The sequence below is a fragment of the Portunus trituberculatus genome, chromosome 9 (assembly GCF_017591435.1).
Source record: "Portunus trituberculatus isolate SZX2019 chromosome 9, ASM1759143v1, whole genome shotgun sequence".
Taxonomy (NCBI): domain Eukaryota; kingdom Metazoa; phylum Arthropoda; class Malacostraca; order Decapoda; family Portunidae; genus Portunus; species Portunus trituberculatus.
Window position 1 is genome coordinate 900,001 of NC_059263.1, and position 15,000 is coordinate 915,000.

The 15,000-nt window shown below is 39.6% G+C and overlaps 1 protein-coding gene across 2 annotated transcripts in view; it reads right to left on the reverse strand.

Moving 5' to 3' along the window:
• LOC123501607 (serine/arginine repetitive matrix protein 1-like) overlaps positions 1 to 15,000 on the reverse strand; it is a 49,004-nt gene that overhangs the window by 19,717 nt on the left and 14,287 nt on the right. The window contains exon 1 of one of the 2 annotated variants that reach the window (XM_045250547.1): positions 13,417 to 13,451. The exons of the other annotated variant lie outside the window; for it this stretch is intronic. The gene's annotated coding sequence lies outside the window, so the exon portion shown is untranslated. Of the gene's footprint in view, positions 1 to 13,416; positions 13,452 to 15,000 lie in introns of those variants that run through there. 2 annotated transcript variants of the gene reach the window in all.

A 15,000-nucleotide genomic window follows, 5' to 3' on the forward strand; every position in this document is an offset into this window, starting at 1 on the left:
TATCACCTATTTTTTTTTTTCTCTCTCTCTCTCTCTCTCTCTCTCTCTCTCTCTCTCTCTCTCCCCATTTCTCTTTTTCATCTTCTTCACAACTTTCCATCCCTCCCACTTGAGAGAGAGAGAGAGAGAGAGAGAGAGAGAGAGAGAGAGAGAGAGAGAGAGAGAGAGAGAGAGAGAGAGAGAGTATGTATTATGTGTTTATGCATTTGTCTATCTAGGATGAAAATTGCACACACACACACACACACACACACACACACACACACACACACACACACACACACACACACACACACACACACACACTCAGCATACTCTTCGTCATGTCAAGCCTATGCTATTGTCAGCACTGTTCTGTATATACCACCTGTTATCTCTCTCCCTCTCCTCTCTCTCTCTCTCTCTCTCTCTCTCTCTCTCTCTCTCTGAAAGGCCGTAAATTATGCGGTTGCCTCCTGGTGTTCAGTCTGAATTGGCCTTAAATTGTTGTGTTTTGTGTCTTTTATCGGTTCTAAACACACACACACACACACACACACACACACACACACACACACACACACACACACACACACACGACTACTTTGTTATATCAGTAAAGCCACTAAGCAATATTCTCTCTCTCTCTCTCTCTCTCTCTCTCTCTCTCTCTCTCTCTCTCTCGAGCAGTGCCACTTTGGTACGCCTAATGGGAGTGAGCGATAGGAGGAGGAGGAGGAGGAGGAGGAGGAGGAGGAGGAGGAGGAGGAGGAGGAGGAGGAGGAGGAGGAGGAGGAGGAGGAGGAGGAGGAGGAGGAGGAGGAGGAGGAGGAGGAGGAGGAGGAGGAGGAGGAGGAGGAGGAGAAGGAGAAGGAGAAGGAGGAGGAAGGAAAGAAGAAGGAGGAGGAGGAGGAGGAGGAGGAGGAGGAGGAGGAGGAGGAGGAGGAGGTAAAAAGGTGAAAGGAATAGAAAATATCAACTAATAACCAAGAGAGAGAGAGAGAGAGAGAGAGAGAGAGAGAGAGAGAGAGAGAGAGAGAGAGACTGTCTATCTTTCTAAACTGACCTTGCCTTGTCAGTACACAGCAGATGGACTGACCTCGTGTGTGTGTGTGTGTGTGTGTGTGTGTGTGTGTGTGTGTGTGTGTGTGTGTGTGTGTGTGTGTGTGTGTTAGCCAAGGTTGTTTTGAACGTGACTTAATTTTTGGTATTAAGAAATTTCACTTCAGGTTTTCTTTATTATTTTCATTCTTCAAATAAACTCAGAAAGAAAACAAAGGAAAAAAAAAACAATAAAGACATTTAGGTGTAGTTAAGTGACAGGCTGCGGTACACGGCCACTAGCGCACCACTGTTACGAAGCGCGCCAAATACCGACATGTGGGTGTGGTGTGGCGGTATAGGCTATATAGTATTCAAAAACTCTTACACTACCTCTCCCAGTCTTTCATCACGGCTATATTTTCAAAGCTCACAGATACGATGACCCGGGTTCCCATGAGTGTTTCATCTGCTCATAAAGAAAATACATCGTTAATCTGTCACTAGAACCGTAAAAAACACTCTGTTATAAGCCATGCAACATAAACTAAACGGTTTTAAAATATGTAGTAGAAACTTAAATCAGTATTGCCTTGAGAAACGCTTTGGTCTCTCATTACGACCATTTTCAAAGTTCCAAGACGATTTTCCTATTAGAACGAAGAAACTTGATTGATTTGTCCCGAGAAACGTAAAAACACACTCTTAGAACCCCGAGTAACTTCAACTAGAGCTTTTTGACTGTGGTAGAGGTGCAAATCAGTATTCAGAAACATTTTACTCTCTCACCACGACTATTTTAAAACACCCTCCCAAAAACATTAGTATCATTCTGTCTCCCATGAGTGTTTTGACAATTAAAACCGAAAATACTTCACTAATCTGTCACTAGAACCATAAAAAACCATGCAACATCACAACTAGAGTTATTGGAATGTAGTGGAGATGCAAATCAGTAATGAGACACTTTACCCTCTCAATACGACCATTATTAAAGCTCCCAATACAGTTTCTTCTACTAATAACGAAGAAACTTTAACTAATCTGCCACTAGAACCATAAAACCAATCCCCAATACTATTTCTCCTGCTAATAACGAAGAAACTTTAACTAATCCGTCACTAGAACCGTAAAACCACTCTTGAAAACCCGTGCAACATCAACATAGAGCCTTTTGAATGTAGTGGAAGTGCGGTAGAGAGGCGTTTCAGAATACGGTTATTACCAGACGCGGCCACCCACCCGTGAAAGCTTCCTGGAGCCAAGCCTATCCCAGCGAAGCCCTCCACTCCACACCTACCAGGGGAGCGAGGCCTGCAGGTGTAGTGCTGTCTTACCGGTGGAAATGAATGGATGTGTAATTAAAAGCCAGATGATTTTTTGATGGGTGGTGAGTGTTAGGGGATAGATAAAACAAATAGGTGGATGAAATAGGCGGATATGTAATTAAAGTTTGATGGATGTGTGAGTGATTGATTGAAATGTATTTATTGGTGGGATTAGTGAATAAGTAGACATATTGGTGGATTGATAGATAGATAGATAGATAGGTAGGTAGATACTAGATGGATAGATAGCAAAAGGTAAATAGAAGCAATAGAAGTGTAAAAAACTAAATAAATAAAAGCAGGTGAAAGAAAACAGACGGATAGAAACGGAAAAATAAAAAGAAATCAACGTATAGATATAAACAAGCATTGAAAACAGTTAGAAATGCACAAAACAAAACAAAACAAATAGATTAACAACAAAAGAAAAAAAAACTTCCTTACACACTTAAAAATAAAATAAAATAAAAACGTACAAGTAAGAAGAAAAAAAAAACAGATTAAAAATGAAAATGAATAAGGAAGAGAAAAAAAAAAACTTGAACAAACACTAAAAAAAAAATAAAGGAAAATAAAAACACTTGATCATTTGAGGCGTGTTTGCTTTGGACCTTAACAAATATATATATATATAAAAAAAACAAAGAGGAAATCGAAATAAATAAAAAAAAAAAAAAACACGAGCTGCCTTAATAGAGTGGAGATAAAAAAAGAAAGAAAAAAAACACTGAATCATTTGACGCGTGTTTGTTTTGATCTTAATGAAGAAAAAAAAAAGAAGAAAGGAAATAAAAACAAACAAAAACTAAAACAAAAAATAGAAAAAAAAAAAAAGAAAAAACACGAACTACTAAAATAAATCCTGGAACGCCGCCCCACCCCCCCTTTGATAGAGGTAGGATTAAAAAAAAAAAAAGAAGAAAAATCAAAAATAAATAAAAAAGAGAGAGAAAACAGAATGGGTTGGTTATGTGAAGGTGTGTTTGTTTAGGACGCCAAGAACTGCCTGCCGTGTGTGTGTGTGTGTGTGTGTGTGTGTGTGTGCTGGAGATGGACAGGTGTTCGCTTCATTGTGGCTTCCTGTCTCACGCCTCATTCTCTGCTTCACTTCAATTACCTTTACTATAGCTGTCAGTGCTGTTCCCCCACCGTCTGTCTGTCTGTATGTATGTCTGTGTTTTTCTTGATTTTTATTGTCATTGCTGTTCTTTCCTGTCTGTCTGTCTGTCTGTACTTTTGTTAGCTGTCAGTGCTGTTCCTCCCTCCCTGTCTGTCTGTCTGTCTGTCTGTCTTTCTTTACTTTCATTAGCTGTCAGAGGAATGAGAGGAAAAGGAAGAAGGAGAAGGAATGAAAAATGAAGAAGAGGAATGAGAGGACAAGGAAGAAGGAGAAGGAATAAGAAGTAGGAATGAAAAGGAATGAGAGGAATGGAAACGAGACAAAGGGAATGAATGAGAAGAAGGAGTGAGAGAATGGGAATGAAAGAGAATGATACGAGAGAAGAGAAGAAATGACAGGAGAAAGGAATAAGGAAAAAAAAAAAAGAATGAGAAGAATGTCAAGCAAAGAGAACGGAATGAGAGGAAATGAGAGATGAGGAATGACAGAAGTGCGGAATGAGGAGAAGGAACGTGGATAATAGATAACAAACAAGCGATAAATGAAAGACAGACACACACAAAGAAAGAAAGACACTCACTCACTCAGTCAGTCACGAAGTGTTGGTCTTTTATGGCATTGTGTATAACTGTGAGGCTCGCGCGCTCACACACACACACACACACACACACACACACACACACACACACACACACACACACACACACACACACACAACGGGAGATATACTGTAGGTAGATCGATTGACTGATTGATAGATAGACAGATAGACGAAGAAGAGGAGGAGGAGGAGGAGGAGGAGGAGGAGGAGGAGGAGGAGGAGGAGGAGGAGGAGGAGGAGGAGGAGGAGGAGAAGAAGAAGAAGAAGAAGAAGAAGAAGAAGAAGAAGAAGAAGAAGAAGAAGAAGAAGAAGAAGAAGAAGATGATGATGATGAAAAAGAAGAAGGAGGAGGAAGAAGAAGAAGAAGAAGAAGAAGAAGAAGAAGAAGAAGAAGAAGTTTTAAACAGGCAAACATAAAAACACATCAACAACAATAACTACAACTACTACTACTATTACTACTGCTACTACTAATAATAATAATAATAATAATAATAATAATAATAATAATAATAATAATAACGACAGCAGTAATAGCAGCAGCAGCAGCAGTAGTAGTAGTAGTAGTAGTAGTAGTAGTAGTAGTAGTAGTAGTAGTAGTAGTAGTAGTACCAATAATAATAATAATAATAATAATAATAATAATAATAATAATAATAATAATAATAATGGTTGTGTCCTTCTCGCAAGTTGAGGTGAGCCCCGTTAGACAGGTATCCATCCCCCCCAATCCCCCACGCTAATTACAGGTGTCCCCTCCCTTACCTGGCCCGTCATTAGTGGTCGTGGAGGAGCCGGGCGGGTGGAGGGGGTGTGGTGGGTGATGTGACATTACTGAATAGCGATCTGAACTAACGTAACTTCTCCTAACTTCACCTAACTTCTCATAACTTCACCTAACTTCTCATAACTTCACCTAACTTTTCATAACTTCACCTAACTTCTCGTAACTTCACCTAACTTCTCGTAACTTCACCTAACTTCTCCTAACTGCACCTAACTTCTCCTAACTTCTCATAACTTCACCTAACTTCTCGTAACTTCTCCTAACTGCACCTAACTTCTCGTAACTTCACCTAACTTCTAATTTCACCTAACTTCTCCTAACTTCACCTAACTTCACCTAACTGCACCTAACTTCTCGTAACTTCACCTAACTTCTAACTTCACCTAACTTCCCCTAACTTCTCCTACCTTCACCTAACTTTTCCTAACTTCTCCTAACTTCACCTAACTTCACCTAACTTCACCTAACTTCTCCTAACTTCACTTAGTTTGTTCAGTACTGTGACTCGTATTGCCAAACTTCCCAGTGCTTCACCTTCACTACTTCAAAAAAAAAAAAAAAAAAAAAAAAAAAAAGGCTTTATTTAAATGGACACAAGTTTTGAACCCCTTTAGTAGTGAGACACATTTCTTTCCTGAGTTTGGGTGTGATTAGACGATTTTACGTACATTAGGAAGGGTCTATGGAGGTCAGAAGATTAATTAATGGCCAGAGTCTTCACTATTTCTATCCCTCACATAAGTTTTTGAAGCTGTATACAATCAGCAGAATCACCAAAATATATATGAAAATGTTTCCTGGTAGTGAAGGAGTTATACAGGTGGTTTTTTTTTTACGGTTCTAGAGGTAGAGTGATAAGATTTCTACATTATTAACTGGAGAAACACTCTTAAAAATCCCGCTAATCATCTTTGTGACCTTGGAAAACAGTCGCGGTAAGAGAGAAGAGCGATTTTAAGATTTCTATACTGTTCTAGAGGCAAAGTGACAAGATTTCTACATTATTAACTGGAGAAACACTCTTAAAAATCCCGCTAATCTAATATGTCGCCTTGGAAAACAGTCGTAATGAGAAAGAAGAGTGATTTTAAGATTTCTATACTGTTCTAGAGGCAAAGTGATAAGATTTCTACATTATTAACTGGAGAAACACTCTTAAAAATCTTGGTAATCATCTTTGTGGCCTTGGAAAACAGTCGTAATGAGAGAGAAGAGCGATTTTAAGGATTTCTATACTGTTCTAGAGGCAAAGTGATAAGATTTCTACATTATTAACTGGAGAAACACTCTTAAAAATCCCGCTAATCTAATATGTCGCCTTGGAAAACAGTCGTAATGAGAAAGAAGAGTGATTTTAAGATTTCTATACTGTTCTAGAGGCAAAGTGACAAGATTTCTACATTATTAACTGGAGAAACACTCTTAAAAATTCTGGTAATCTAATATGTCGCCTTGGAAAACAGTCGTAATGAGAGAGAAGAGTGATTTTAAGATTTCTATACTGTTCTAGAGGCAAAGTGACAAGATTTCTACATTATTAATCGGAGAAACTCTTAAAAATCCCGCTAATCATCTTTGTGGCCTTGGAAAACAGTCGCGGTGAGAGAGAAGAGCGATTTTAAGATTTCTATACTGTTCTAGAGGCAAAGTGACAAGATTTCTACATATTAACTGGAGAAACACTCTTAAAAATCTTGGTAATCATCTTTGTGGCCTTGGAAAACAGTCGTAATGAGAAAGAAGAGTGATTTTAAGATTTCTATACTGTTCTAGAGGCAAAGTGATAAGATTTCTACATATTAACTGAAGAAACACTCTTAAAAATCTTGGTAATCTAATATGTCGCCTTGGAAAACAGTCGTAATGAGAAAGAAGAGCGATTTTAAGGATTTCTATACTGTTCTAGAGGCAAAGTGACAAGATTTCTACATTATTAACTGGAGAAACTCTTAAAAATCCTTGGAAACAGTCGTAATGAGAGAGAAGAGCGATTTTAAGGATTTATATATTGTTCTAGAGGCAAAGTGACAAGATTTCTACATTATTAACTGGAGAAACACTCTTAAAAATTCTGGTAATCTAATATGTCGCCTTGGAAAACAGTCGTAATGAGAAAGAAGAGTGATTTTAAGATTTCTATACTGTTCTAGAGGCAAAGTGATAAGATTTCTACATTATTAACTGGAGAAACACTCTTAAAAATCATGAAACACTGACAAGACTTGAGTGGAAATTATATATAAAAAAAAGAAGAATTTGACAGGAATCGTGTTGGTTTATTCTGTTTAGTATATCAATGACCAGATGTTGACGCGATTATAACCGAAAATAAATCAAACAGATAGATAAATATAGATAATAAAGAAAATAAACATATGAACTAAAGGAAGAAAAAAAAAAAGAAAGAAAAAGTCAATCTGATCTCTTATATAATTACAAGGAAGTAAATCCCATCTTACCTCAGACGAAATACAACAAAACTCATATTTTACGTAATTTGGAGAGCTAAAATGTAATAAATCCTCGTTTACCTCAACGCAAAAAGAGAAACGTATAATCTTTTACATAATTCAGTCTATAAAGCGCCAAGAAAATTCAAACTTCCTTAAACAAATGACATAATCTCGTCTCCTGTAACCATCAACCACACGCAATGCTTCCTCACTCACTCACTCACTCACTCACTCAATTATTTACCTACAGACCATAACGGGGAAGACACAACTCACTCCCTCTTTACTTAACACACTTGTAACGTAATGGTGGTGGTGGTGGTGAATTAAGAAAACGACCGTAAATTGATGTTAATACTGCACAAATGATAATAATACATACATAAATGGATAGATAGATAGAAAGGTGTAGATATTGATAATTAAAGACATGATAAGTAGGTAGATATAGAAACAATAACTGTGGTACGAAGAGAATACATACAGAAATTATATGTATAAGTATGGATAGGCTTGTACTGTAGAGACATTGATAGATTGAAATAAATATAAGTGAATATATAAATAGTAAAATAGTGTGAAATAGAGAGAAAAAAATATGAAAGAAAAAGAAATACACAAAAATAAAACGTATATTATAATGATGGACTTGTAGTGTAGATAGATAGATAGATAGATAGATAAATAGATAGACAGATAAATAGATAGACAGATATAAGTACGGTAAATATATATATATAAAAAAAAAACAATACAATGTGAAAGATAAAATATATAAACTAATATGAGGGAATAATACAGAAAAAAATATATATGTGTAATAATTAATAGGCTCGTGGCTCGTGTGGCGTCATAGAGTTGATAGTACAGGCACCAATCGTCACCACACAACGATAACTTAGCGAGAATAACAGGGATTTTAGTAGCGCATTCGAACGCTTATCTTGAAAAAAAAAAAAAAAAACACTGAAAGAAAGAAAAGAAAAAAAAAGAAAATGTTAACCGTCTGCATTTTTTTTTTTTTCATTCTTTCTGTCTGAAGGAGGAGGAGGAGGAGGAGGAGGAGGAGGAAGAGGAGGAGGAGGAGGAGGAGGAGGAGGAAATAAGAAGCATGGTAAATAAAGATAGATAAAAAAAATAAGACAAATAAAAGAAAAAAAAAAAAAAAAAAAATAGAAAAAGAGGAAGAAAAAAATTAGCAACAACAACAACAACAACAACAACAACAACAACAACAACAACAACAAGGAGCAAAATATCAACAAACAGATAGACTGAAAAAGAAAACATAAAACAACAACAACAAAAATAAACAAATAAACAGAAACACGAAACTAATAAATAAATAACAAAAAGAGGAAAAAAAAAAACAAGACGGAAGAGGAATAAATTAAAAATCAAACAACAACAACAACAACAACAACAGTCTCCATCCCATCTGTCGCCCCGCACGCACACACACACACACACACACACACACACACACACACACACACACACACACACACACACACACTCCCCCGTTTTGAGTAGAATATGTTAAGAAGAAGAAGGAAAAAAAAAAAAAGATCTACATATTTTCCCATCGTCCTGACCACATAGCTACGTGTGTGTGTGTGTGTGTGTGTGTGTGTGTGTGTGTGTGTGTGTGTGTGTGTGTGTGTGTGTGTGTGTGTGTGTGTGTGTGTGTGTGTGTTGAGGTTACTTACGCACATATGAATTTGAGGATTTCCTGTTTTCTCTCTCTCTCTCTCTCTCTCTCTCTCTCTCTCTCATTGCAAGTACTCAAAATCCGTGACCTCACCAGAGAGAGAGAGAGAGAGAGAGAGAGAGAGAGAGAGAGAGAGAGAGAGAGAGAGAGAGAGAGAGAGAGAGAGAGAGAACCTTATCACCCCTTACAAACAAACACCCCTCCACCCCCCACCCCACCCCAGCCCCTCCATCACCCCCAACTTAGCTAGTGTCAAGATGTAAAATGCTGGTGGTGGTAGGGAGGAGGAGGAGGAGGAGGAGGAGGAGGAGGAGGAGGAGGAGGAGGAGGAGGAGGAGAATAAGGAGGAGAGAAGTATATGGGTTGAGATGGGAATTGGCGTGGGTGTCCTAGAGAGAGAGAGAGAGAGAGAGAGAGAGAGAGAGAGAGAGAGAGAGAGAGAGAGAGAGAGAGAGAGAGAGAGAGAGAGAGAGAGAGAGAGAGAGAGAGAATTAAACTGTGAGAGAGATGATGAGAACTAAATAGGTTGTAATGAAGGAGAAATTGAGAGAGAGAGAGAGAGAGAGAGAGAGAGAGAGAGAGAGAGAGAGAGAGAGAGAGAGAGAGAGAGAGAGAGAGAGAGAGAGAGAGAGAGAGAGAGAGAGAGAGAGAGAGAGAGAGAGAGAGAGAGCGATGAGGAGGAGGAGGAGGAGGAATGAAAGGAGGAGGAGGAGGAGGAGGAGGAGGAGGAGGAAGATGCAAGGAGATGAGAAAGGTGGACTCAATGACACGGTGCTAAAGTGGAAAAGTGAAGGGGTTAAGTGAGTGAGTAAGAGAGAGAGAGAGAGAGAGAGAGAGAGAGAGAGAGAGAGAGAGAGAGAGAGAGAGAGAGAGAGAGAGAGAGAGAGAGAGAGAGACGTACCAGTTACCCATTCTGAAAAAAATGCTAAAAATGAATAAAATGACCATAAACTTTAAAATAACTCTCTCTCTCTCTCTCTCTCTCTCTCTCTGATAAGGAACACTAAACGACCAAACCAAACGTGCTGATGTCTGTTTGGTCTGTTTGATAGTGTTTGCTTCCACCTCTCCCTCGCCACTAATAGCGTCGGCATACAAGTGGTGGCAGCGGTGGGATAAGGCGAGAGACGGACCGCGGCATACCAAGACCAGCCAGAACAAGGAGTACCCAAGAGTAGCAATGCACGTCTTTCACTCTTTATGACAATGTGTTCCTTGGTGTTTTTTTTTTTTATTTTAGGTTTGTCTACGTTTTTTTTTTTTTTTCACGTCTTATGTAGAGAGAAGGGGAAGAATGGTGAGAAAATAAGATGAAAGAGAGATTTTACGTAGAAATAGTTGAGAAGGGAAAAAAAAATTGAGATATTCAAATAAAAGTAAGAGAAACTAGAACTAAATCGATAAACAAGAAAAAAGGGAGAAGAAAAAAAAAAGATGAAAAGGGAAGAGTTTTAGTACGAAAGTTAAAATAAAGCACAGGAAAAAAAAACGAGAAATTAAAATAAAAGTAAAAGAGAATTAGAACAAATAGAGAAATAAAACAAAAAAAAGAAGAAAGAAGAAAGACAAGAAAAGATGTGAAAGGAAGGAACTTACATACAGAAAGTCAAACAAAATACAGAAAGAAATGAAATAAAAAACTAATATTATAAAAAAAAATAGATAAAAAAAAGAAACATTTAAGACACAAACACGAATAAGACAAAACAAAACAGACAAACCCAGCCAAGAATGGAACACAAACAAACATCAATAAAAACAAAACTAAGACAAATACAGAAATATGGAGAAAAACAAAACAAAAAAACAAGAAATGAAGATCAAACAAACATTCAAAACACAGACAGAACGATCCAGAAAAATGAGCCACACAGACAAACAGAAAAACAAGGACAAGAGATCAAGGTAAATAAACAGAAATAGAAAATAAAAACAAAAGAAGAAGAAAGAAAGACAAAACACTGACAAAACACAGACACAACGACCTAGACAGACAGACAGACACACACAGACAGACAGACAGACAGACCAGGGCAAGTATTCAGAATAAATAAGAAAATGACTAGGGGGAAAAACAGTGTCACCTCATAACACCTTCCCACACACACACACACACACACACACACACACACACACACACACACACACACACTTAATATAGCTCAGTCAGAACCTTTTCAATTAGACATAAGGGTGTTAAATTAAGGGTTAAGGGTGTCACTCTGCTACCCTGAAAACCTGGTTCCTCTAAACTTAAGTGAACCAGTCTCTCTCTCTCTCTCTCTCTCTCTCTCTCTCTCTCTCTTTCTTCAATGGTCTGTGGTGGTGGTGGTGGCTAGGAAGTTAAAAGTGAGTAATGTTTTAGTTCTCTCTCTCTCTCTCTCTCTCTCTCTCTCTCTCTCTCTCTCTCTCTCTCTCTCTCTCTCTCTCTCTCTCATTCATCTTGCCCACTTAATGGCAGATATATTTTCCTTCTTTCCTGTCTCCTCCTCCTCCTCCTCCTCCTCCTCCTCCTCCTCCTCCTCCTCCCTCCTCCTCCTCCTCCTCCTCCTCCTCCTGCTGCTCCTCCACATACTCCTACCACGTGAGGATAACCACAACCCGTTAAAAGTGGAAGAGGAAGGAAGAGGAGGAGGAGGAGGAGGAGGAGGAGGAGGAGGAGGAGGAGGAGGAGGAGGAGGTTAATATAAAAATGTATTGTCAATTTACTTACACTTAGCAAAACCACAATACTCACTTAACAAACACATGACACCACCACCACCACCACCACCTCCTCCTCCTCCTCCTCCTCCTCCTCCTCCTCCTCCTCCTCCTCCTCCTCCTCCCTTTCTTCCTTCTCCTTCATTGTATTCAGTGTGTGTATTATTATTTTCTATATTTGGAGGTTATTATTGTTTCTCCTCCTCCTCCTCCTCCTCCTCCTCCTCCTCCTCCTCTTCCTCCTCCTCCTCTTCCCATTCATCTCACTCTATGTATTACAGTACAGTGTCATTCTCTCCTTCTAAATCACTTCCTCCTCCTCCTCCTCTTCTTCTCCTCCTCCTCCTCCTCCTCCTCCTCCTCCTCCTCCTCCTCCTCCTCCTCCTCTTCCTCCTCTTCTTTCTCCTCCATGACATAAGCAGATACAAGTCGCAGTGTTTATGTATGGAGAGAGAGAGAGAGAGAGAGAGAGAGAGAGAGAGAGAGAGAGAGAGAGAGAGAGAGAGAGAGAGAGAGAGAGAGAGAGAGAGAGAGAGAGAGAATGAGAAATGTCCCCTGCCATTTCCTATATTTCCACCCATCCTCCTCCACCTCCTCCTCCTCCTCCACCTCCTCCTCCTCCTCCTCCTCCTCCTCCTCCTCCTCCTTCCCCTCCAGCATCCTACATTCCTTCACACACACGAGGGATGAGGAAGAGAGGGAAAGGAAGTGAGAGAGAGAGAGAGAGAGAGAGAGAGAGAGAGAGAGAGAGAGAGAGAGAGAGAGAGAGAGAGAGAGAGAGAGAGAGAGAGAGAGAGAGAGAGAGAGAGAGAGAGAAAATGAGAGTAGGAAGGAAAGGAAGAGGAGGAAATTAAAGAAAATTAGAGAAATTAGAGAGAAAATAAGAAAATAATAGAAAGTGGACAAGAAAGGAGGAATTAGAGGAGGAGGAGGAGGAGGAGGAGGAGGAGGAGGAGGAGGAGGAGGAGGAGGAGGAAGAGAGGAAAGGAAAACTGAGAGAGAAGATTTAGAAGGAAAGAAGTAAAAAGGAAGAAGGAAGAGGAGAGGAAGTGGAGAGAGAAAAAGTAAGAAGAAGAGAGAAGAGAATAAAGGAGAGAAAGAAAGAAGGAGAATACAGAGAGAGATGGAGAGAAGGAGGAGAATGAAGAGGAGAGAAGAGAAGAGAAAGAAAGAAGAAGGAGAGGAGAGAGAGAGAGAGAGAGAGAGAGAGAGAGAGAGAGAGAGAGAGAGAGAGAGAGAGAGAGAGAGAGAGAGAGAGAGAACATTTGAGATAAAAATACTTAAGGTGATTTATTTTGGCATTTCCTGTTTCTTCTTCTTTCTTCTTCTTCTTCTTCTTCTTCTTCTTCTTCTTCTTCTTCTCCTCCTCCTCCTCCTCTTCCTCCTCCTTCACATTCAAATTACTGGTCATCATCATCTTCTTATCATCATTATTAAAGGAAAAATTTAATAGTAGTAGTAGTAGTAGTAGTAGTAGTAGTAGTAGTAGTAGTAGTAGTAGTAGTAGTAGTAGTAGTAGTAGTAGTAGTAGTAGCAGTAAGGAGGTAGAGGTCACAAGAAGAAGAAGAAGAAGAAGAAGAAGAAGAAGAAGAAGAAGAAGAAGAAGAAGAAGAAGAAGAAAACTGTCTCATTGTTGTTATTTCATTGTTTCCTTCTAATTCTATTCTTAGCCAAACAGCATAATAGTCTTTACCTCTCTCTCTCTCTCTCTCTCTCTCTCTCTCTCTCTCTCTCTCTTACCTTCCTTTCTTTCTTTACCATCCTCCACATTCTCTCCCTTCCATTCCTCCTCCTCCTCCTCCTCCTCCTCCTCCTCCTCCTCCTCCTTCTATCTCTCCTCCTCCTCCTCCCCCTCCTCTAATTCCTCCTTCCTTCTCCTCCCCCTCTTGTCTTCTTATTTTTCCTTTTTTTTCCTTCAATTTTCTCCTCTTCCTTTCCTTCCTACTCTCTCATTTCCTCTCTTCTTCCTCTTCCCTTCCTTTTCCCTCTCACTTTCTTTCTACTGTCTTCCTTTGTTTCTCTCTCTCTCTCTCTCTCTCTCTCTCTCTCTCTCTCTCTCTCTCTCTCTCTGCGCTCGGGGGGAGGAAAGGCACCCACTCCGGAAAACGCGCAAAGTACAGCCTTGGGACGCGCTGATCCGAGAATTGCGCAGGACCAAAACGGGATTCGTGACCGCTGACCACCGGGAGAGAGAGAGAGAGAGAGAGAGAGAGAGAGAGAGAGAGAGAGAGCGTCCATATGAAAAATTGTTATGACTGCAAACACACACACACACACACACACACACACACACACACACACACACACACACACACACACTTGACACGAAAAAGTAAGTTACACATGAATTACTGTATTAAACCGGAGAGAGAGAGAGAGAGAGAGAGAGAGAGAGAGAGAGAGAGAGAGAGAGAGAGAGAGAGATTGACCTTGAACTTAATTATAGACAATCAATTCACACACACACACACACACACACACACACACACACACACACACACACACACACACACATGGAAAAAAAAGAGAAGAGAAAGAAGGAAATAAATAGAAAAAAATAGACATACGATTGTGAAAAGAAGGATCACACACACACACACACACACACACACACACACACACACACACACACACGATACGAATTCAAATTTCAAAACAGCACAACAATCTGAACTGAAGCAAAATATCTCGAAATTTAACCTAAGGGAGAATGAAGCAAACAAGAGAGAGAGAGAGAGAGAGAGAGAGAGAGAGAGAGAGAGAGAGAGAGAGAGAGGAATATGACAAACTCTCTCTCTCTCTCTCTCTCTTCCATACTTACTCATCTCCTTTAACAACTTGTATCTTCCTCTTCCTGTGTGTGTGTGTGTGTGTGTGTGTGTGTGTGTGTGTGTGTGTGTGTGTGTGTGTGTGTGTGTGTGTGTGTACGCCTTTCCCATCATTACATGTACGTTTTGCACAGTGTTAATTTTGTGTACGTAAACCTCTTTTGTTTCGTGTGTGTGTGTGTGTGTGTGTGTGTGTGTGTGTGTGTGTGTGTGTGTGTGTGTGTGTGTGTGTGGCAGCCGTGACCTCGAGTTTAGCGAAGGTTAGGTCATGTGTGGCTTTAAAGAGAGAGAGAGAGAGAGAGAGAGAGAGAGAGAGAGAGAGAGAGAGAGAGAGAGAGAGAGAGAGAGAGAGAGAGAGAGAGAGAGAGAGAGAGAGAGAGAGAGAGAGAGAGAGTGATGACTTTTCTGTAATTCATAACCTAGCATTTCTGTAATTCATAACCTAGCAT